Source organism: Lepisosteus oculatus, chromosome 8 (assembly GCF_040954835.1).
Source record: "Lepisosteus oculatus isolate fLepOcu1 chromosome 8, fLepOcu1.hap2, whole genome shotgun sequence".
Lineage (NCBI taxonomy): Eukaryota > Metazoa > Chordata > Actinopteri > Semionotiformes > Lepisosteidae > Lepisosteus > Lepisosteus oculatus.
This window is the reverse complement of record NC_090703.1, coordinates 42807225-42830399: the sequence shown is the minus strand read 5'-3', so window position 1 is coordinate 42830399 and position 23175 is coordinate 42807225. Positions and strand designations below refer to the sequence as shown.

Here is a 23175-nt window from a genome sequence, read left to right as displayed (position 1 = left end):
ACTTTCAAACTTCTTCACCTCTTTAAAATGAATCTGCAAATGCCACAGAAACCTATCCTTTCAACCATTCTTTCTAGCTTTTTCAAAGGTTTGACAGCATTGACGGTTTGATGCTAAAAAGGAAAGAAGAAAACAATACATAATATATTAACCCCCTCAATTTGTGTTGGTCTTTCAATCAAGTTCTCTGTCAAGAAAGAAAAATGGCAGCCATGAAGTATTTTTATTAATGCCAGTATTGAATGACATAGGTCAGAGCACCTCATATTCAATTATACCAATAGTAGCAAAGGAAATTGTTGTATAATATTTCTGTTTAAAAAAAAATTCCAAACATAATACTGTCATATGTGAGCTTTTAATATACTTATTAAAGTGACTGGGACTTTGGAATATTAGTACAGTATATTTGATGATACTATGCTTTAAGTTAATTGGATAGCAAAGTGATATACTGGTTAGCATAACTGCCTCACAAAGCTAGGGTTCAATTCCTGGGGTGCTACCTGTGTGGAATTTCCCTTTCTATTCACGTGGGTTTTCTCTGGGTGCTCTGGTTTCTTCCCACTGTCCAAGGACATACTAGCAGGTTAATAGTCTTCTGGGAAAATTAGCCCTGATATGAGTGTGCGTGTTTTTGTCTGCATGTGCCTTGCAATGGACTGGCATCCTGCATGTATCCTGCCTTGTGTCTTTTGCTTGACTCACCCACCCTTTAGTGCTAATAGCAGTTAGACAATGGATGGATGGCTTCAGGTTAACTCTTCAGAGTATTAGAAAAAGCATATGTTAAATTATTGATAATAACCAAAATATGTATCTGTGAAAATGCTAAAAACAAGACTACTAAAACTCACTCTGGAATTTTAACTGTAAACATTTTATTTATTTACTTAACTGTAGCTCATCATCCAACACCCTACTCAGCATTTCACTTTAGAAGCAAATCTTTCCTAGTATTGCCCAAGAAAATATGGATCTTCTCAAGAGTGTGTAGAATATTTATCTTTCAAGGGGCCAGAGAAAAAAACAACAACATATGGCTTGTGTTGAAATACAAAATGTAATCTTAATAGCTAGCAGAAGCCTCTCTCTTTTTGTAAATGTGTAAATCATTGCAGATTTGACTCTCAAGTGCAAAAAACTACCAGCAAGAAGGCATGTTTCCTGATGAGTAAGTGAATTGCGGTCATTTTATTCCTGGGAAAATAGTAAATACCCTTTTCATGATATTCCCCATGATTCATTGTGTGATTCATACTATTGACTTGACTTCATATGTGTCCTAAAATGTGAAGTATGTCAACAATAATATTTGACATTTAGACTTTTGTGAAGACAGAGTATGACAATCCCCCCAAAATAGCATGCGTTGTATTTCCAACCCATCATTCAAACAAACAAACACATATTAAATAAAAATCTAAACATACACACATCATGGTGACCAAGGCTGAGTCACAGCTCCCAGCCTGAGGAACCTTCTGTGGGGAGTTTAAATGCTCTCCCAGTTGATTTGGTTTTCTTCTACAGTTAAAATACACGGTGACCAGATTTGATTGACTGCACTATATTGCCCCCAGGGTCTGATCCCTGCTCCCATTGACCAACGAAGTATGAACTGTTGCATTGCAGGTGTTCAGGCACATAGCACGTAGATAGCAATGTTATTACTGCAAGAAATATATAGACATCTTTTTTATTAGGACACTTTCACCACTAGGGTACTGTATATTCACTCAGAGATGCTCTAATAAAAAAAAATAGTAGAGGTTTAATAATAATAATAATAATAATAATAATAATAATAAACTTTATTTTATATAGCACCTTTAAAGGTGGCTTCTCAAAGCGCTTTACAGAATGACAACAACAATAAATAAAAATAATACATAATATAAAACACAATTACAATATACAATATACCATGGATGGTGGTACTAAGAAAAGCAGAGGGGTGAAGAATGGAACCAGTTAAGTAAAGGCTCTTAAAAAGAAGAAGGTTTTGAGTCTGGATTTGAAGGATTTAGAGAAGGTGACTCTCTGATATCCTTGGGCAGAGAGTTCCAGAGCTTGGGGGCATAACAGGAGAAGGCCCTGTCAACCATACAATGTAGACGGGCTTGGGGGACAGTTAGGAGACCAGAATTAGAGGAGCGAAGGTTGCGAAGTGGGGGGTAGGGCGATAATAGTTCAGACAGGTACTGAGGTGCCAAGCCATGCAGAGACTCATAGGTGAGCATGAGGATTTTAAAGTCCACACATAATTTGACAGGAAGCCAGTGCAAGGACTCCAGGATAGGAGTAATGTGATCACTTGCACTAGACCTGGCCAGGATTCTGGCTGCCGAACTTTGGACATACTGCAGTTTGTTCAAAGTAGATTTAGATAACCTAGCGAGTAGAGCTTTACAGTAGTCAATTCGAAAGATTTCACTTTTGAGACTCTGTACAATACTCTGAACTGCACTAAATGTTAGTGACATAGATGGTTGAAAACATACCTTGCTTCCATCTTTCATGGAGAATGCCAAAAAATACTTGTACACTAAGAAATATCTGTACCTCAGAAAACAGGCAGTATACATTGATAAAATCTCATCTTTTCTGCTTTTAAAAGCACAAAGAAATTGAAGATTTGGGGCAAAACTATATAACCTTTCACTAGCTCTACATAAGCAAATTCTCAAGAATTTGATTTTCAAGAATTTTCTAATCTTTACATTTCCATTTTCTTCTATGTAAGCAGAAAGGCCAGAACACTATATGTACATACATGTTATGTATTTTAAAATGCAATTTGTTTTGGGCAGTTTACACCCTTGTATATTGGTTTTAAAGAAACTTGTCAGCATTTTAATGCAGAAAATTAGCCTTTTGGTTTTGGTTTTTATTCATTCAATACTTAAATAATGGACAAAAATAAAGCTGATTTTATTTCTTCTTTGCTTTCTCTTTCTTGCAAAAAAGGTCTGTTATTTGCATTGCATGCCAAAATTAATCTTTCTTAAAGTTACTCACAGGTTATTAAGCCTCATCATTTCTAAAAAAAGTTTTCACAGACTGTTAAAAAAAAGGATTTTTGTGCACTTTTAAACTTGTCCGTAACATCAAAGAGTGTCTGGTGTGATCAGTAGCAAATTACAGGAGAGTGCTTGGTTCTGAAGGGTTGAATTAATTTACCACTTTCTCTCATTCTTTGAATGAAAAAAGAAAAAATGCTTGTTATTGATTTCACCTTTTGCAGTGGAGATACTATAAAACATTTTAACTTTGACATTTGACAAGTCTCTCTTGGAACTTAGGATGTTTTTCTCTTACAGTGAACACACAGATCTCAGTGGCACAACCTGAAACACCACCCCCACACATTTGATGACTTTTAAAATAAGTGTAAAAATAAATTACATCTCAAAAGGGAGACATTGCTGACAGCCTTTAAAGCAGAAATAGGTTATGTGTTATTTATGCTTTACACTGTAATTATATTTAATATAAACTCTTTTAACCTTTGCTGTGCTTTGTGTAATTAATCAGGATTCTTTTAAAGTGAATCAAATTCCAAGAAAAATCTACTTTAATTTATTGCACTTTGATCTGAAGCACAAAACTGCAGAGGCAGGGGTATGATTCATGGTCTTACATAATTTGTTTCCAACTGGGTTAGAAAAACCAATGGCAGGGCGCTCTTATAGTCTTTTTTTCAGAGCTTCTTTTACACACATTCCTGCTCAGAGAAGAAATGATTGGTGGAAGCCCTGACAGCTTGCTTTCCCAGGAATTCCCTCTGAGGCCAACCTTAGCCTTCAACTGTAGAACAAAGTCACTCAATTACCTTTACTGACCATCTGGAGATACCACTGAGCCTGACTTCAGTTAAGCACTGGGATAGATGTTTAATATATAGGTGAATCAACAAATACTGTCACACACCATGAGAATAAAAGAAGCTAGTTTGGATCTGATGTTTGTGGTATTTGCATTACCAAGTTTAATAATGGAACTAGATTTTTTAAAGCTGGATGCAGCTGGTATTTTTAAAAACATGCAGTTTTTGTGCTGTTCTGTATCATGGTATTTCCAAATAAAAAGTCCTCGATGTTGGACTGATGGCTAAAGCTTTTGTCCTTTTCTAATGACAGCAAGCGAGTATTCAGTTAAAAGTAAATCAAACTATTAGAATTTATTAAAAGTCCAATGTTTCAACCTTTCTTTCTGTGCTGACTTTGCATTCTTGTTCTTTTTAATTGGCTGTGTTTGAAGTTATGGATGTGCCATAAGTACAAGAAATGTACTGAATTGTTGTTGTCAAACGTAGTGTTCATTTCTGTGTTGGAGCCCGGCACAGTTCCAGATGCTAAAAACTAAGATTAAGATAAGTCCAACAGACCAAGCTAAGATACAGGATAAACATCAATAACATTTCCCTAAACAGACTGATAAGACTGCTGACTGTTTTATTGACGCTTTGGTAATTCCAGTTAAACTTCTGAAAAAAAGGTAATAAGTTGCTGATGAACTGCATACACATTGTTTAAATAGTATGAAAGGCAGTTGTGAATGTTACTATATTCTCTGAAAAGTGTTTTTTATTAAAATGCTGTAACATGTTTTGTTTTAACCTCATGACAGCTACACTCAAACGTGCTTATTTGGTGAAGTCAGCTCAACATAAAAAGAATGAATTGAACAAATCAGGATGTTTGTGAGTTTAAGAAAATGGTAACAATACTTTATGTACTCTTTTTTTTGGCTCAAGTGTATTATTCCTTTGTGCTGAAAAGATTGGTGGTACAAGGTCACAGTTGGTCATTAGAATTCCTAAAAAATGTACCATTTCCTCTCTCGCTCCAAAACCGGAAGACGTCTGCATTATAACTATGGCTGTCTTGCTTTGATCCTGTTTATTGTAACTGATTTTCCTGTTTTCTGATTGTTCCTGATACTGTTCATTGCCTGCTCTTCTCCCTGTTTCTGCCATTTTACAGCCTAATGAATTCATTTCATGAATGCATTTGTATCAATCTGTGAATATTCTGCGATTGGGCCCTTTGATTGAAAGAAATGTAATTGGATACTAGTAGGAAGAAAAAAACCTTTTACAGAATGACCTGAAATACCTTGACCTTTTATCTATTCCTTAAATCCCACAGAAACCTTTAGTGTTCAGAACAGAACCCTACTATGGGTCAGGGTGGTCCATCGGGGATTAAAATAATACAAATTTCAGTTGTAATTAGTTGCCATTATTTAATGCTCCTTAAATATGTTTTTTTAAATACAAACATATTCTAAAATGAAAAAACCTTAGGTTTGTCACATAAGAGAATTCTAAGATCTTGGAATCACCAAAAATACTTTTAAAAGATATTAGTTTTAAATGAATTATTCAAATCAAAATGAATTGAATATAACAACAAATAATTTAAATTAACTAATTAAATCAAATTAATTAGTCAAATTGCAAAGAAACACATTTAACATTTAACTATTTTATACATCCAAAATGTGTAGCACTGGGTAAATTTTATCCTTGAAGTTAAAGCTTTGGTACATTAATATTGAATGTAGTCCAGAGAAAGTCAGTATAGATAAAATAGCCTCAGCATATTCAACAGTTTTCTGTCAAGAAGAAATTAATAAGTAGTTGTTGCCAATATTTTTTTAGTTGGAAAGCTGGCACTCTAAGTAACTTTTCAACATGTTTTGTTTACTGTCCCTTTCTTACATTTCATTACTTTGTTTATAGTTGGAACTGCTTACATACAATGTCTTCAGTTCTAGATTTCCACATTGACCTGTTTGGGCTTGTCTGAATTAATTATATATTTATTTTCCCCCATCTCTATCATTTTTGATACAACATATCTGGTGGAGGATTCAATATTTTAACAAAATGGAAACTTTTGCATCTAATGAAAAAAATAAAGATTCTGTCACAAGAGAACAACAACAATCTATTCTTAGAGTTAACGTTTTACAATGCATTGTAAAAAAAATCAGCTTCGTCCACACCCTTTCTATTGATTGATTGAATCCTGTCTATCTATTGACAGGATTGCTTTGCAAATGTAAAAAAAAAAATCAAGAAACATTTTAAATGAATTGCACAACTACTAATTTATCCAAGGGGACTTATAACACTTCAGACGCACTCCAACTCTTTTAAAATCAAATATTTAACCCTGGCAGGGAAGCTCTCCATTAGATTATGGCTTTACTCCTGCTAACCCCAGTGGATATAAATAATAGATGAGGAACCAGCAATGGACATTACTCACTGAAGCAGATGGGTTTGGAGTAATTCTGAACAAAAAGCAATGCCCCGAGCAAAGGCAAATAAAACATCGCCACATTTGGAACATGTGCTGTAAAGGTCAACACATTCAGAAGATACCAACTTACAGCCACAGATTTTCACTATAGAAAATTACCTCCTATAGTTTCTGTGTACAGTATGTATATATATACTGTACAGTAATACAAGTGTGAGTATATGCGGATGTAATCTTCCCACAGTGTGAAATGGCCAAAATACATCAACGGTGAACTATAGAAGCAGCACCCCTTTCGAGATGTAAGGTGTTCATGGTTACTAAACCTGAAAAAAAATGGAAGAATCAGTATTTTACTTTTATATCAGTACCAATATACCTACAAATCATTATTATAACAGAAAGGAAGGGACAAACATAATCCCCCACCGTAGTGCCGAACTCACTTACATGACTGGTGGCAGTCATTCTGTCTGCCGCTATACAGCAGGTTGGGTAGAGATGTGACAATGTTGGAATACCACTTTAAACACTATTCATCTACTTCTTTAGAGATGTATGCTAATTATACCGCCACAAAGGATAATGTAAATGCTCTAGGGTAATGATGCCACAATAATGCTGGCAAGGATATGAAAACATTTGAGAGAATGTGAAGAATGCCCTTATAACTGTGCTTAAATCTGATTGCCTCAAGGCAATAACCTGCACTTCTTAACTCTCCAGAATATGTCTCCATCTAATGTTGAACAGCACAAATAGAGGGAACTTGTATTGGATCTATATCATATAAAGTTTGCTCACTACTATTCTAATGTAGCAGAATATGCAAAAATAATGTCTCCCCATAATGATAATGATTTGAATTATTATTTAAGAATAATTATTTAAGAATATCAGATATTCTAAAGTTGCCATTTGAGAAAAAGTAAGAGGATATAAAAATTCCCACAAAACCTTTTTTATAAATAATAATTACATCCCTATTGTAAAAAAAATGAGAATACAAAAAATAACTAGTTAGGGTTATGGTTGATGATTAGAGTTTCCTCACTAAAGAGTGAACATGGTCACTTACATGAAGTTTATAAACAGGAAAGCTTTTCAGCCTTCCACATGACATCATTCACTGATTCCCTAATTCCATCCGAGTTAACAAGCCTGACATCATCCCAAACATGGATGTTAACAAACATACATTTCTTTTAGAGAAAAAAGGTGTTTTGTATACTGTCTTCTCAAGCTCTCTTATGTTGGTCACATAAGCTGCTTAACACATGTATTGTATAATAAATATCTGAATTAAAGATACAAAGCACCTAATCCATTGTTAAATAAAAGTAAGTTAATTTAAACCACATACCTTTTAAGTGCTTCTAATTGAATGCAAAGATGTGGAGTTTAAGGAGCATAATTAGCTTGCTTGGGCATTATATATAAATATATAGTTTCAAAAAGTTTCATATGACCTTTATATACTGTAATTACATGGGAGTTTTACTGGAGAATGATGTTAAGACATTCTCATTCAGAATACAATTATATCTATGCATATCTTATCAAAGGCATTTCATCTCAACTGGTTTTAATAATTTCGTAAAAACACTGTCAGAAAGATAAGATAAATAATTTTAGACTGGTAGAGAACTTCTTAAAAATTCAGACAAGCAGGAAAAACAGAACAATGCCACCTTACAAAGTTTATATAACAGTTGCTAAACCTCTTATATTTTATACATAATCTTTCAACATGTACTGACAGTGCGAATGGGAAAACCCAAAATGTGTAATGTAGCAGAAACTGGCCATAGGAAAAACTGCCCTGTAATCAGGAAGTCAACTGAATTAAACAACTAAAAAAGAAGGTGATGTAAGTTCTTGTTTTCTACATGAATAGGAATGAAGAATTCAATTCACAGAACGCACATCATGCAGGTTTGACAGTAATGCCTCAATCCCTTTTGAGATAGGTGGTGGAGGGGTGATAGTAGTGACTCAAACAGATTTCAGTTTTAGTACCTGAGCTGCTGATTTAAACACCTTCAGAGGTCAACGGTATTGCAACAGTAGGTACGCAGGCCATGCGTATGCATTAAACAAGTGTAGCAGATAAATCAGCAGAACAGAAAAGATAAAAAAATACTGAACAAATTAAATCTTCCATTTTATATCACATAGTGTTGCAACATTGGCAGGAAATTGCTTTCTGCAGGGAAATGTGTGCAAATTCCATGTCAGGTTATTGAACTTTTAACCAGTTATCCTTCCAAGATTGGTAACTTATATTTTTTTAAAATGACAATTTTCTTCATGAAAGAAGAAGCCTGAAGCACCACACATTAAGAAATAGAGAATTTCAAGACGTTCATTGTACAAACTAGTAACACATTACAAAACAGTAAAATAGTTTAGAATTCAACACTTTATAATATTATCATATTCTAATAAGATAGACATAAAAAATGATACAATGGTCACTCTGTAACAAGTACAGAAGGACAGCAGGATTTAGAGTTATGGTTTGAGCAGCTGAACAGGCAGGTCTTGTGGAGGTCTGAAAGGAATAAGAGAGCAGTAGTGATAAGACACTTTGTTCAATTACAGGTGGGTTAGGGATGACAGTGTGCAGGTATGAGTGTGAAGAGACTGAAGAGAAGAGCTACATCTGCTTTGAAGAATTAGGAGGAATAACCATGAAGAACAGCTTCACCAATTAGGCATCTTCAACAAAATGTCAGGCACTTAAAATATTTTCTTAACAAAAAAAACATACCACACATTTAACATGTAAAACACAAGTGTACAATTGTCAGGGATATTCTAACCCCCATGTATTCAAAAATTCAGAATCTCCCTTATTGATGACACAGAGTTTTTGAGGGAGAAGAGCAGGGTATAAATTGAAATTATTCAGCAAAGTTATGCAATGTTTAACTGTCCCCTGGGGAGAAATAAGGAATATGATTAGCAAGTATTTTTGAAATTTGAAGTATGTAATTATCTCGCATCTCTAATGCAGAAATGAAAAGCCATTCAGACGTGATTTACATTTTTAATACGTATTTTCTTGATAAGGAACCAGAATGTTATAATAATCAAGCATGTTCCCTGCTACCAAGATTTTTGTTAATTATTTGGTAGTCTTATTTTGCTAGTGTACTATATGTTTTTAAGAGAATGTTTAAAAAATTGAGACCTTTTAAAATTATTTTAAACAAGATCCAAGATTTGCATGTATATTATACATGCAAAGCCTGACTGAGAAAGAATGAGATAATATGCACCGAACCACATATACAATTCTTCATTCAAATTGACAAAGATAAACATAATCAGAGCAATACATGAAAGTATATTGAGTAAATAAAATATGAAATAGCTATTGTTTTTAAGTAGAATACTGTACTGTATAACTTACTGTTACACATTTTATGGCCTGGAAGCTAAGGTAATTACTACTGATTGTAGGATCTATTCATTATTTAATGAAGAACTTCATCCATAATGCAATGACTAATGTTTGTGAAAACATTCCTAGCAGCTCCCGGCCAAAGGCTCTATAACAGATAAAAACATAAAATAAATTAAAAGTTTTTTGGGGGGCCAACAGATATAGAATATTAAGAAAATAATGATGTTCCTTAACATGCATTTTTTAAAGAAAATATTTGATGAAAAAAAACATGTATATATTGTTGGTATTCATACTGTACTTAAAAAGTTCTCCATGATGAAATGTATTGGAGTCCACACACTTCAGACAATAACTGTGTTCATTTATATGTAGATGAAACAACTCCAGAGCCTTTCTTTAAGTTATTATCAAATAATAATCACTTGGAAATAGGATAACCTTTTATTACAGCACACAGAAGGATGTAAGCCAGGAGATATTTACATAATGTAAAGCAGACTTCCTGGCTTTGTCAACCAGTGGATATCTTTTGTTTAACCCATCAATTGTACGATCCACTCTTTCCTGTGCAAATAGAAAGAGATTTCATATATGTTCACAAAAAGCACAAAAGGGTACAAAAAGGAAATGTTTAAATTTAGAACCCCCACATCTCGTCTTTCACAACTCCACCCTCAAAGCCTGTTTAGGTTTCTGAATTCCTCCAGTTCCCCTGGTGTTTTCCTATTTTGACTGTTGAGTTGAAGGACTCTAACATCACAGGAGTTTCAGATAATACAAAAAGGCTTACTTCCCATCATGCAATTAAACTCCTAATTTTGCTTTGTCTTGAGGAAGGGAAGTCTCAGAATACTTAGTGAAAAATACTTCTGGAAAAAAGTAGAGGTTCAGACTGGATATGAGCCGGCTTCTGAACTGTAACCATAAAACAATGTGATAAGGAATTATTTTTTTGCATACATCTGAACCCTGTGAGTTATATAAATGTTTGTTTCTACATTTATACAACTATCACAATTTGTGGGTTTCACAAGTGAAGAGTTCACAGATTACAGGTAAGATCACCCTTCTTTATTAAATTTAAAGTTGGCTTCCAAGCCAAATTAAAATAATATTAATTTGCATGAAGAAATTGGTCTTAAAGTCAGTGTACATCTGTTATAGTAGGTTGATAAAGCATAGTGGTGAGTAATTCTTAAATGTATTTGCTTACATAAAACCTACTTGGATTGGTAGAAAAAAGATCAACAGACACTGTTCGAAAATAAAGTATTTTAGGAGACACATATTTATAGTCCAGTGTTATGTTAGTTAAAATGGTACAGTCCAAAAGCTATTGTTCCTAATCGCGCCTAGCCTAAACATAAATGTTTTCTTTGGCTAGGCGTTATTTTAAAAAAATCCAAATATTTATTAACATACCGAAATACGAAATAAATGCTTCTTTTAAATTCACAAAATTGATTTCTTATTATATCCAAAAGTCTTGAAAAACCCAGTACAAATCTGCAGTGGACGTTCATGGCCTATTGGTTTTATCGTTTCATGGTGTTTATACCGGTGTCAGACTGCGAGCTGGAACATCGGGCAATTACTACAATTCTATGTACACACACCTCTTCCATGCTGGGATTATAGTCTTGCCAGACGTTTTCCACCGCCGATGGGAAAATAGCAATTACATCGATGACTACTTTCTAGCATGTTTGAGCTGGTTCTGTAGGGTGAAAAGTAAAGATTATTTGGACAGCATAGTTAACTGCACAGTGTATGTGTACTTGCAAGTGTCTGTGAGTCAGTGTGTTTGACAGGGCTGGAGTTAAGGGGCTCCCTCTTACTGTGAAAACTATGCTGTAACTTTGGGACGATCTTTTCGGGCTTATGTTGTCCAGTGGATGAGCTCTGGAGGATTCAAAGCGAAGCTTCATTCTGCATTGCAGCGTAACAAGTTTTACGTGTTTTTCTCTTTACTGGGTGTGAAGAGTACCCCTTTAATTTATGTATCTGGTGAGAAAAACCTGAAGACGGATCTGGGAAGTGAGATATAAAGAAAAGCTTAAAGTATAGTATTTGATTTACTTTCGGAAGTGATTGTATTTTTCACATGAACGCTTACAGAAACTATTTCACGGAATTGTCCAAAACTGAATGAAATGTTAGGTAAGTTGGAACATACTACTTGAACTAATTTTCACTATTAATCGTGTGCCAAAATTGAATTATTTTTAATTATATCCTAACACATGGTTAGGTTGTAAAACGTTGTTAACTTGAATGCCCAAATTAAGCAGTTGGTATCCTGAGGGTTATTTGTCATTTGTTATTATCCTTATGGATTTTAACGTTTGGATTATATAAACTATTATAATGGTATCTTCTTTCGTAATTGCCAGAACTATTTAAGCTTTGTTTAAAATATCAGTTCATAAATATTTTACAATGTTTTCTTAACTTTTTCATGCAAGTCTTTAGAATTATTTCATGTTGTGAAAGTGAAAATAAACCGAAATTAAACCTATTTTTACAGTTAAGCTTCTGTACTACAGTATATTGCCTACATATACTGTATGTTCCTGCAGAACACAAGTTAAGAGGTTAATGCTTATCCGGAAAAAAGTATTTCACGATTTAGCCTACTCTGTTATGATTCAGGACTTGAGTTTGGAATGCTAAGCACGACGATTTACACTTCTTCCTTTTCGTCTCTTGGATGCCTTAAGCTTAAGTGAAGGTCTAAGTGACCGTAGAGGTCTTCGGCAAGTCTTCAGGCACGTGTTTGCAAAACTTAATAACCACAGTACCAAGGTATAGGTGTTTATAAACATACCAGATGACATCTATCTGGCTGTATTCCAAAAAAGTATTACAAACTCTTTACAAAGTATACACACACAGCTCACAACTAATAGTATTATGTATTTCTAAATATAATAAAGCTTTAAGAGGACTTTAATTATGTTTCATGTTTAGATTTGTGTAGTTTTGTAAATACTGTTGATGTGATTCTAGTGGATTTTTCAAATGCATTGATTTTTTTAACCCCTTATGTTTGAATACATAATTATCGACCTAAAGGGATTTCACGTGTGACAGATAACAGTAGGCCACTGGAAAGCAGTATTGATTAATATTGATCTTTATCACGTACAAAAGTACATAATATAAAGGTTATGCCTGTGCTCTATTTCAATAGTACTAGGGTTTGAAATCTATGTTATTTCAACAAGTTGTTTTTTCACTAATAAAGTGCCATACAATGAACTCAGCACATACTGTCAGTGTATTTTGTGAATTGTCGAACTGTTGAACTTTTTTACAGGCAGCTTTTCCTGTGATAAGCCTCGCCAGTAGTTTGCAGGCTACTGATTAAAATAGCCTCTTATGAATAGTTACAGTGGCTGTAAGTGTGGGACCGGTAATTTGTATGAAATTCTGATGCAATGGAAGAGTTTTATCTTTTGGCCCATTAATTAACAGCTTAACTTGAATAGCACGCAGAGGTATCACTTACCTTTCTTGGTTTGCAAATATGCTGAGTTGATGTCTAAAGAGTTTCTTTAAACTGATGGGAACAGTGGATGGTTAATGTTTCTTGCTTCTGTTCTAACCTTAGAAACCAAAGTTAAACATTTGTTTCATTGAACATGGTATATTAACTGTGTAATTCACCCTGTACATTAATTATGTCTGATCTTTATTCTTAATGTACAACGACTCCAATGACTCTTCTATATTTTGTGACAATGTTTTTGAAAACAGAATTGCATGGAATATATACAACATTTTTCTTCCTTTTAAAGGATATTGGGAATGTTCTTGCAAAAATACAATTGTACCTTCATGCTTATTTTACCTACAAGGAAATAAGAAAGGATGCTTTGTTGCAGCCTCTCATTTTAGCAATTTGAATATACAAAAGGAGAGTAATATTCCTGTCTTTGCCTATATTTTTCTCATACAGCTTTCTTTACTGATACTTGACATTTTCTGTTAGCTTTTATGAACTAAAATGCTTTGGCTGGCATGCAACACAAGTGTACCGTTTATAGAAGAGGCCTAATCAGAGTCCATCAAGTTAACATTTCTGTTTAGTTTCAACTGAGGTTTGCATTCTACTAAACTTTTAAAGCTCTGGATAAATATTGTTCCTTATGGGCACCAATCACAGGTTTTGTTCACACTGAAAGATTTGTGTAATTAGACCAATTAGACTGCATTGCACGCTGTGTTTGAGTACTCTCCATTTAAGTGCCTTTGAGGCTCTGCTATATGGGAAAGGCTCAACTACCAGTTAGCTCTGATACCAGGTTAATAAAATTTAGTAGGACTTCTTTAGTGTCCTTTAGATTAAATCTGTTTAGTCTATTAGTGACACATTTAATACACAGTACAGTACCCTTCAAAGGTTTGGAACATGAGAGTTAAAATGTATTATTGCTTTACAGTTTGTATTTGTGAGAATTAGTTAAATATGAATGATAAGTTAAATATAATACATATTTTATTTTAGTGTAATTCCGCATACATTTGATGGTATTAGAACACAAACATGCTTTATGTTCAAGATTATTTAACTCTGTGTAATCGTTTAAGATTATTTGTTATGGCCACTTAGAGTTATTGCCTATTTTTGGGGTCTTCTAACATAATTTTTGTTCATCATGTAAAATGCATGCACAATTAATTTAAGTCTGGAGGTTAGGTTGGCAAGTCTATGATTTTCCATTTTTCTTTATGAATCAATTCCTAAGATACACTGACTGTACATTTTGGGTCACTATTGAGCTGGATGATGAAGTGCTACTCATTAAATATAGAAACATTTTTTCTTTTACAAAAGCAGATAAATGGTGTTTGCAAACTTCAGAACTTATTCTGTTGCTTCATTCCATAACATTACAACCACTACACAGATTAGGTGATGTCCTTTGGAGAATCTGCAGCTCCTTACGCCTTAACCTTTCTCTGACTCATCTTTGTACATCCAAGGATATTCTAATCTGTGTTATCTGTTCTTGGTGCTGATGAGAAGTTTATATCTTCCAGTGTAGCCTTTGTAATTCTGCTGTCTCAATCTTCTGCAAAATGTGTATTTCGATACCCCCGACCCTGCTCTCTAGAGGTTATTGAAGACGTTCGTTTAGGTCTTCTTTGACGGCTCTGAAAGGTTTTCTGATTTTCACGTTGGAGATGTTTTTAGCAAACCCTGGCTTGGCTAATTGGTAATTAAATCTCTGGATTCTCTCCTATCATCTGTATTCGAAATTGTTTATTTTAACATGCCCAAATTCTGTAATATGGTTGGGACTGACTTTTTCCTTCTGTTCAGCTTCAGAATTGCCTGCTTTTCTTTGCACAGTTACTCTATGAGTGCCTAATTATCCAACAGCAAAAACCTGACCAACAAGGCAATGCATTAAAATCCCAACAAATCCTCTCAGTATAAGTTCATCTTTTAGTATCTTAAACCTATTTCACTGTGATACAATTTGTATCAAAACTGAGAAGAATTTGCATACATTAACTTATTTTTGAAGTAGAGACCTTCATTTCTATTATGAAAATATTCTATAATCTTCAAAAAATAATAAGTTAAACAAATTTAGTTTATTATTGTTGAGAGGGAACTGGAGCTTTCCACAAGTATGCAGACTTGTAAAGACTAGCAGGATTTAATAATACATGCTGGAAATTTTATATGATTTTGTCGTATTTCGCTTAACTTAATGCACTTTTAATACACAAAGTACTTCCGGGATAGTACTGAAAGATGACATGTATAACCCACTTAGTTTCTCATGCAATTTAATAGGTAAGTCCCCAAAGAACACTGTTTAATTTTCAAGACTTGTTTCAGAAGAAATGTTTTTATTAAATACATTGTTGGACTGTTGTCACCCACATACACTTCAGAGATGAATGAATGTATATGGAACTGAAACGTTATGCATTGTGACATTTATTTAGATTTTGAGTGATATGCACTACTCAAAAGAAGTGTATTTTGGTTTTGGTGTGAATTATCTAACAGACCTTGTGGTTGACAGCTAACAACTTGTCTAAGCTTAGTGATTACACCTTACAGATGAAGAGTTCAAATGTTGCGTAACTGGAGACAGAACGTTGCCAGACTGAAGTCACTAAGAAACGTGTCACTACACAGTCGAGGACCAGGAATGGATGCCCAATATGCACAACTTTGCCAAAGGACTGATACTTGATGCATTATGCCCTTTGGAACAGGGACAACAATGTCAAACAAGCCCCACCATACTTGAGTGAAAGGGGGAGCACCCGTGTGTTTTGTAACAGGCTTTACCAGCAGGGATTATGTGTGTGACAACTGGTAAAGGTTTCAGTCCCCCTGAAAACACCATTAGCTCCATCTGCAATGGACATGTGCTCATGTGATGTTGGGAAGACAGCAGTGGATTCTAGTTCTGTTTACTGATCAAAGGTGAAATGACAGACAGCAATGCTGATGGAGATCCTGCGGGGAACACTTTGTTGATGCCACTGCTGTGAGAACTATTTGGAAAGGGGGGCTGGCATATCTGTTCAGCGAATAGCAGACTTTGTGTGAGAGTGGCCTGTACCACTTCCAGTGTAGTCAAGAAAAATGACCTTCAGGAAGTGAAAATAGATCTTAAAGGTGACATGATCTCATTTCTTGTTAAGTCAGTATTCACTACATCATTCAGACTATAAGAGAGAAAGTTTTCATTTACAGTGTAAATCCACTGTACAAACGTTCAAAACCTCCAACATTGTGAAGTGTTTCCTTTTTATTTTACTTGTACTTTGGGACTAATTAACAATTTAGATTCTTCCAGAAGACGTTTTCCCACGTTTGTGAGTCAGTGAAGCTGTAATGAAATTTTAATATAGTCTTTCAATAATCTGTAGAGATTTTCTTTTCCCCATATTATTGTAACATATTCAGTTGGCTCTTTTTCATATCCTTAATACTATTGTGTACTGTTCTGATAAGAAGCAATTTGTTAAGATTTTATTCTGTAGTTTGTTTATACAACCGTTTGCTTAATTGTAAATTTGAAGGTATCTGAAGACACTGTTTTTCCAGATTGTGTTGGTATGGTAATTCAAAACGTTTTATTAATTGCTGTTTCTCTCCTGTTGCCCAAATCTTGAATAGTTTATCAAATTTTATGCAGAGACAATCAGAATCATAGGATATCTATCTTAAACAAGTTTGCATCATTCTCCAGATTTGTTTTTAAAACCTTGAAATGCATTGTAATTGGTGTTTCTGTACTTCAAGCAGAATCTCTTTAAATTCTCCACTAATTCCTGGTCTGTCTCTCGAGCTCAATCTTTTCAAAGTCTGTGTTTTTGAAATTCTAAACATTTGATTTGGTGATATGGAATGATACCAAAAAGATTCTCTCAACTCACTCTTATCTTGTTAGTTTGAAAATAGTAGATCAATACAGCATGCTCTTTTCTGACAAACTAAGTGCGAAAGCAGTTGTTAGTCATAGCTACTGTACCATTTCGATCTCACCTACTGTCATTCCTGAAAGTTTTTCTTAGCCTGTGTGAGGAATGTTAAAATCTTCATGAGAAACATGAAGATCCTTCATTTTCACATACAGTACATCCCAGATTTCATTATAAAAGGCTCTTTAGAGTACTTCCCTTCCAGAATCTTCCTTGTCTATTGGAATGCTCTGTATCTACTAATGTAGTATTCGTCACCACAACTCTTTACTAGACATTTGCCTAAATTCCAATTATATAATAATAATATAGCTTTTGTTTCTTGCATTTTGTATCTAGTATTCCTAGCATTGAGATATAAAAATTGAAATCCATGGTACTTTGATGTTTTATTCTTTATACTTTATGAATTCATACATTTTATGTACTATATATATATAGGTATTTATCATGACTGTGTTTGTCTATCATAAATAACGAACAGTTACTTTATGGTCATTATATACAGTAAACTAATAAGTTTAGCTTAATGTTATTAAGAAATTTACAAAAGATAAACCCTTTTTTAGAGATCACACAAACTGTAACAATTGCTGTTATAGTATCCAAAGGCAAATTGCAGGTGTGGTTTCAAGAGGTTACAATAGTCTGTTTTCTGCTTTATGGTGAGGTCCTGTATCATTTGTTTAGTTTTACTATTCAGTTGCTCCTTTTTACAAATGTCTTGGCCTCATTAACACACTAGAATATCTTTCTCTCATTTTTGTTATTTTATCTAAACTAGGTGTATTTACAGTACAACAGTTTTTAATCATTTCTATTTATTTTGTTTAATCTACGAGCTCAACTGTTGTCTCCTGGCAATGTGACAAAGTTACTGAAATTTATTGTATAACATATAAAAGACTTCAGGCTCTAGTGAAAAACACTGACCGTTCAATAGTTGCCGATTCTACCCTGGTCCTTTCAAGCAAAGGTGTTTTGGAGTTTCCTCATGAAGGTCTGTGTGCTGTCACTCTTAGCATGTTCACGCCTGTTTGCCTTGGTGCAAATTCCTATGATTATGGAAGTCACGGGGATTGTAAATCATCAGAACGTGTAATACAGGCACAAACAGATTCATTAGCTGCACATAGCGCACAACCCTTACCACCAGAAACAGCATTTTTGGAATAGTTTTGTTGCCTGTACATGGCTGCTGGAAAACTGTGCAGACATTGTGCAAAATGTAGAAGCAATGGAAGGAAGTGTAAGTCTGAAAGTCTCATTCAGGATGAGGAAGAATTAAAAAAACAACTTGGGTACAAACTGGAAACCATAAAAAATGTATTCCTTTGTTTCAGTTCTGTGTAAACTTGCTCTGGGTGTTTTGTTTTAGTGATTAGAAGGAATGCCCAGTGGCATTAGAAGTTAAGTGAGCTTCACCCTGATTATTGTAATCCTAAAGTTGAAATCAGGACTTGTACTTGTGTAATATTTTGTCTTGACTATGTTGTGGGAAGTTTTTTCCTAATTTTCACTCAAGGGGTGACTCACCACAGTGATAGATATAGTATAGATACTCTGTTTACACAGAGTATTGAAAATATTGTTGATCAGAAACATGCTTTAAAATGCATTGGGGTGCTTATAATATTGAGATTTAGTCTATTTTGAGTGCCTCAATGGACCTATGTGGCTGTTTTAAGAAGAAAATTGTATAAATCAGTGTAGCGAATGCAAGGTTTTTAGTTGTTCACTTAATTGGTTTTTAATTGGTCACTTTAATTGTGAGTTTAATATTACTTTATATTGCTCAATGGCATTAATACAGATCTAGTTTGTGTGTTGCGGGCATGTCTGTTTGCTGGAATGTAATTAGATTTTAGAAGCAAGTTAAATTTATCCTCAATCACAACTGTTTGAATCACAAGGATGATGTTTACATAGTCATTAAGGGTGAAAGAAATGTGTTAATATATTCTAATGCAACCTTTACATGGATAGTTTTAGCACAGCAATATTTGTGCTGTGATGTACAACTGGAAGAACTAATGCTGTTGGAAAGTTACTCTTTTTAAATCTTAATTGGAACTTAATTTATACAGCTTTCACTTAATTGGAAGAATTTTCACTTAATTGTTTCTTCAATTAGAAAACAACAGAAAATGTCATTCTTCAGGGGAAAGGGGAAGGTTTTATGTATAATAAGCGCATAGATAAAACAATAGAGTTATTTGGAAACTTTCCTATGTTAACATAGAAAGACCAGAAATGTCAGAATGTATAAGATACAATGAAGTTTCAGCATTAATCTGACATTAAATATATTTATGACATGTTAAAACAAAACAATGCTCACATTTGTAATGTTAGTACAAAACATCAATTACCATAGCACCAAATAATCAAAGTAATTTAATTCTTTAATAAATGCTTCCAATATATGTGCTAGAACTAAATACTTCATATAGTAGTAGATTTGCATGTGCATGTGTGTAGATTTGTGTGTGCTTTGCTACATGCTTTCTGCATGTAGCAATTCTTGTATGAATACATTACGTATTAAGAAACAAATTTCTATCTGAAACTATGAAACAATAATGTGCAATTTAGCATATTAAATTGTAAACTGCAACATAAAGTATAAAGAACTTAAAATTTGCATACTGAATGGATATGTTACAGACAGATTTTTACATATTATTGTCAAGAGTCATGCTTACAAAATTACAGATATTTGAAGAAACTACAGTACAGGGGAACTGCAAAAAAAATAGTTATCCATCACAAGAGTTGAGTATACCCTTATGTGTTACCAAGATTATGGATCATTAAAGGATTTATTTGCAAGATGGAGAAAAACTCTTAACCTATACCTAGTTTTAAATTCAGGAGATAGTTAGACAAAGACCATTACACAACAAATAAAAAAAACACAGAACCATCATATCTACTGTATATTTAACAGTTCAACATAGACTGAAATATGTTATTAAATAGAAGATTAAATAAAATGGATTAAATAGTAGAGCTATTAGTTATACCAATGTAACTATAAGACAGGCAAACAGAGTGAAGTGTTTTTTGTTTGCATGACAATATGCACACAACAACAAACCTAACCACGATATGTATCCCGGACAGAAGAATCTAAACTTGAGATTTTCTGAAGACATCAGAGAAAGGCAAAATTATACAACATCTCTTGTAAGAAACACAACAGAAATGAAACAGTGTGATGTGTGTAAATATTAAATGTTGAAATTGAAACTGCAGGCTCCAGAGTCTATATGACAATCCAACTGAAGCAATTTGAAAATACATGCACTCAAATATAGGAGAAAATTTAAAAACAGGCATAAACTTTGGTATAGTTTAATGATTATTAGAACAATATAGCAATATCTGATAAGAATACTGCTGTATATATGTGTAAAATTAAAGAGCAAAGCTAATGGTAAAAAATGACTTGCAAAGTACTAAACTGATCATGCATTCTAATGTGCTTATTTTAAATGTCTGTCCTTCTGTATTGTCTTATTTAAGGTAACCATCACTCACAACAATAATCTCTTTTAAACAACTGCAAAAGTATTTAATGTTTCCAAAAGCTGAAACGTTACTTTATGAAACATTTTTAAATGTTTTACCGAAAAAATAATATTGTATTGGTATCATAGGGCCAGTCCGCAACCTGAAACATTTATAATTTTTTTAGCAAAGGGGAACCAAACATCTGGAGGTAAATATCTTCTGTAACTGAAGGAAAAAAAAAACAGAAACAAAAGTTCATGTGAATGTAACAAAAGAGAAAATTAATTCAAGACACACTGTGGAGTACTGGTCAGGGCTCTAAAGCTGTGGGCTCATATCTCAGATACGACACTGTTGTTGTACTCTTGAAGATAACATTGCAGTCGCAATCTATGGATCTCATTTTTACAGAGCAAAAACTTGTGGGCCAGTTGCAACCTGCTGCATAGCTGCTGCTGTGAAAAAAGAGAAGCAAAGTACAAAATGTACTGAATGTCTATTGAGGCAGTTGATTCCTAGCAAAATGTTTGCTGTGTTCTGACAAAGAAAAATTTGATGTCATAGACTGATATTTCCAGTACGAATGCAATTGGAGATAAAAGGTGCAAATAAACAGATTAGCTTTTAATCATAGTTGGATTTGGTTACTTTGTTAACATGAACATTTGTGTCAAATGCTTTGAAATACTAAAGTATAGATACTGCTGTATATACAGAACAGTGCCTTGAAAAAGTATTCAGACCCTTCCTGGTGTCTAATTTTACAGAATTACAAAGTGATGCATACACATTTTTAATCTTATTTTATTCCAAATTTGAATGCTCAAACCGAAGACATTTAAGGGTACAATAAGTTACAGTAAATGTCACCAAAAACTACAGAGAAAAAAATGAAATATGTTAATTTGCATAATTATTCAGTCTCACAATATTAAATTGAAGAAGATTTATCAGCAATTACAGAGATCTTTTTGGGGTAAGTCTACAGACTTTGTTTTTTTCCATTCTCCTTAGCAGATTTGCTTAAGCTCTCTTGAGTTGCTTGAGGGTCATTCTCCTGCTGAAAGGTGAATTTGTGTCCTAATTGTAGGTCTTTAGCAGACTGCAGCAGGCTTTCCTTTAGTATTTGTCTTTCTTTTGCTCCATTTTTTGCTCCTTATGTTCCCCCCAGTCTTGACAAGATGCTTGCTGATGAGTCGCTGTTGATGAGTTGTGGCCCCATAACACAATTCTGCCCCCACGGTGCTTGACAGTAGGGATGGTGTTGACTGAAACATGTCCTGTGACCAAAACGTTTCAATTTTGTCAAGTCTCACCACTCCATGCAGGATGTAAGATGTTTTTATTCAGCTTCTTTCATTAATGCCAGTTTTGACCCATGGTCATTATCTACCATCTTCATAGTGGCACACCTAACCAGTTTCCTCCTTGTCCGTCTCCTCAATTTGGATGATAGCCTGATCTAGACCGAGTTTGAGTAGTACAATATACCTTCGACATCTTAATCATCGGCTTCATCATGCTCAAAGGGATATTCAGTTTCTTATACCCTTTAAGTTTTTATACCCTTTTCTTGGTGGGAGTCTTTATACAACCTTATCCCTGATGTTTTGGAAAGTTTCTTAGTCTTCATGGATAAATATTTGTTTGGAATTCACTACCTGATTGATGGTACTTTACAGGGACTTGTATTTACTGTATTCAGATACAGAGGCTTCTTAACTAATTGTGTGTCTTGTTAGGGTAATTTTGTACATCTAAATTAATTTAGGTTTGCGACAGCAGAGGATATACTTCCATCATGACTTTTCGTATTGTTTGTCATTTATATTAATTATCTATTTACTTATTCTTTGAGTATGTAGAGTAGATTATAAACATAACAAATATTAATGAAAACAAACTTATTAATAATAATAATGTGAAAACTGTGCATGGGTCTGAATGTGTTTGCAAGGCACTGTAGCAAAATATGAATTAGACTGGAATAGTACATATTATATTAAATAAAACAATTTTATTTTCATTTTATAATTTCTGTTTTGACTTAAAGTATTATTGTAAAGTATTAAAGTATTAATTGTTTCTTTATGCTGTGGAATTTTGATAGTGAAACAGCAGTCTCATTCCACACTGTTGGAAGTATTCAAGGGCAGTACATTCCCACTGTGATTTTGTGTAATCAGGTATGCTTTTCCATTCACTGCTTTTGGTGTTTAATATCAGCAGTTCTGAATGCAAGATGATCTTTGAGATAATTGTGTTTGACGTGGACTCTAAACTGAAAAGCATTGGGCATGTCTCAGTCTTTTACTGGTGCTCACAGTTGCTGTATCAGATTTGTGGTTGGTGAAGGATTTAAACTGACAGGCTTTTCACACAGAAGTTAACAACTGTGTATGGGATTCTAACATTCCATTCAGTCCCATAGATGGCTAATAGTTGTTTGGGATTCTGTCTTTACCACTGAGTCTGTCTAGTTTGGTTGTACTGTTATCATTCTTATCT

General features: G+C 33.9%; 1 protein-coding gene and 1 long non-coding RNA gene across 6 annotated transcripts in view; one reads left to right on the top strand and one right to left on the bottom strand.

Moving 5' to 3' along the window:
* Positions 1–8744: 8744 nt before the first annotated feature.
* On the bottom strand, positions 8745–18169 carry LOC107077866 (uncharacterized). The gene is made up of 4 exons (XR_001478846.2): positions 18085–18169; positions 13202–13298; positions 11307–11407; positions 8745–8829 (listed from the first exon to the last, which is right to left on the bottom strand). It is a non-coding gene; the product is annotated as an uncharacterized lncRNA (long non-coding RNA).
* arhgef9a (Cdc42 guanine nucleotide exchange factor (GEF) 9a) overlaps positions 10437–23175 on the top strand; it is a 145412-nt gene continuing 132673 nt past the window's right edge. For 2 of the 5 annotated variants that reach the window (XM_015351402.2, XM_069193472.1), the window contains exon 1: positions 11439–11850. The gene's annotated coding sequence lies outside the window, so the exon portion shown is untranslated. Of the gene's footprint in view, positions 10746–11436; positions 11851–23175 lie in introns of those variants that run through there. The other 3 variants (XM_069193471.1, XM_069193473.1, XM_069193470.1) reach the window with 3 other exon arrangements.